Here is a 2,500-nt window from a genome sequence, read left to right as displayed (position 1 = left end):
ATAACGAATACTTTGAGCCCCTAATTTCGGTGGAGGAAGTTCAGACTGCCATACGGGCCATTAAACCAACGTCAGCAGCTGGGCCAGATGGCCTAACAAGGGCTGCAATCTGTGCTGCCGACCCCGAGGGTCGGACACTGACAGCCCTATTTAATGCATGGATGATTACAGGAATTATTCCCAAAGAGTTGAAAAAGAATAGGACGATTCTTATTCCTAAGGTTATGGACGATGAAAAGCTGAAAGAATTGGGGAACTGGAGACCAATAACGATCGGTTCAATGATTCTGAGATTATTTTCCAGAATAATGACTGCACGTCTTGCTCGTGCTTGTCCCTTAAACCCAAGGCAGCGTGGTTTTATAGCGGCATCTGGCTGCTCTGAAAATCTTAAGGTGCTACAGGACCTTATGAGACATGCTAAGAAATTGCACAGGCCGTTGGCTGTCATGTTTATCGACATAGCGAAAGCTTTTGACTCGGTTTCGCATGCTCATATTTTATGGGTGTTAAGGCACAAGAAAGTAGATGAACACGTGGTGGGCATCATCCAGAACGCCTACGATCGGTGTACGACCTCGTTCAAAAGCAATGGCGAGTCGACTCGAGAAATTAGCATACGTGTTGGTGTCAAACAGGGTGACCCCATGTCACCCCTGCTCTTCAATCTTGCCATGGACCCTTTGATATGCACCCTAGAGTCACACGGAGTTGGGTACTCCATTGATACCGACCACGTGACAGCTCTTGCGTTTGCTGATGATTTGGTGTTGGTGAGCGAATCTTGGGTTGGTATGGCCGCCAATCTAGCGATCTTGGAATCATTTTGTGGGCTATCGGGATTGGAGGTTCAGGCCAGAAAGTGCCAGGGCTTCATGATAAGCCCAACCAAAGATTCATATACGGTGAACAACTGCGACCCATGGACTATCAAAAATAAAGATGTCCATATGATCCAACCTGATGAATCAACGAAATACCTTGGTCTGAAAATTGGCCCTTGGACTGGCACTATACAGCCTGATCTACATTGTCAGCTAAAGACATGGATCTCGAAAATCGATGAGGCGCCTCTGAAGCCAACTCAGAAGGTTGAACTACTCAATGCCTATGCCCTACCCAGATTGTTATATCCTGCAGACCACTCGGACTGCAAGCAATCAACTCTCCGTGGGTTGGACCAAGAGATTAGAAAGGCGGTAAAAGGATGGCTCCACCTTCCCGCTTCAACTTGTGATGGACTGTTATATGCCAGAGCCCGAGACGGAGGCCTTGCCATCTTGAAACTGGAAAAAACAATCCCTTCGGTTCAAGTTAGAAGGCTGCAACGTATAGCAAACTCGTCCGATGCTATCACCCGTAATATTGTGTCCTCGCAGGGTATGGAGGAAGAATACCGTAATTTGTGGGTACGAGCAGGGGGTGACAGTGATGCAATCCCAACATTCGTTCTCAGGGACTCGGTGTCAAAAGAACCTGTATATCCGAGACCCTGCGATTGGAGGGAGCATGAATTTCAGAGATGGTGCGAAAAGCCGGTTCAAGGAAGGGGCATTGTAAACTTTGCGCATGATAGAATCAGTAATGCTTGGTTGAGGCCATGGTGCGGCTTTAAACAATGCTTCTTTATCGCAGCACTACAACTAAGGGCAAATATTTACCCAACAAGAGAAAGCTTGAACAGAGGCAGAGATGGGGCCTTACGTTCCTGCAGGAAATGCTCTGCCAGACTCGAGTCCCTTTCGCACATTCTCGGTCAATGTCCTGCAGTACAGAAAGCAAGAATTGCGCGACATAACAAGATCAGTAACATTCTGGCAGACGAAGCGGCTAGATTGGGCTGGTCTGTATACAAAGAGCCACGGTTCATATCCGAGACGGGAGAGATGAGAAAGCCTGACCTCGTGTTTGCAAAAGATGAGGAGGCGGTTGTGATCGATGTCACCGTCCGTTTTGAGCTTTCAAAGAATACCTTGTCAGATGCTGCCTCGCACAAAGTTTCGTACTATACCCCTCTTGGTGATCAAGTCAAAGTGCTGACGAAGGCTAGCAAGGTCACATTCTTTGGATTCCCGGTTGGGGCAAGAGGAAAGTGGCCCCTTGAGAATAACGAGGTACTTACCTCCCTGGGCCTGACCAAACCCAGAACGACATCACTGGCCAAGATGATTTCCCGCAGAACGCTGCTTTTCTCTCTTGATATTCTGAGAATGTTCTGTGGAAATTATGCGGTCTATGAACAGTCATAGACAACCTCCGAAACAAATAATAGTTTTGTTTTAAGATGTCATTTGTTTTAGATTGATTTTGTTATTTTCGAAGGTGAAGTCGGTTTTTATTTCATTTTACTATTTTCCACAATTTAGATTGTTATTTTCCAAGACGAAGTCTTGGTTCTTTTTTTTATTGTTAGTTTTTTTTTTTTAACACGTCGTATTTGTTACTTTAGAGCTTAGAGGGGACTTTATTTTCGCCTTACTATTTTCTGCCTACAAAGAAG

Source organism: Petromyzon marinus, unplaced genomic scaffold, assembly GCF_048934315.1.
Source record: "Petromyzon marinus isolate PM22_M1 ecotype Great Lakes invasive population unplaced genomic scaffold, UKy_Petmar_22M1.pri1.0 PM_G_Scaffold_174, whole genome shotgun sequence".
NCBI lineage: Eukaryota > Metazoa > Chordata > Hyperoartia > Petromyzontiformes > Petromyzontidae > Petromyzon > Petromyzon marinus.
Note: the sequence above shows the minus strand (reverse complement) of the source record.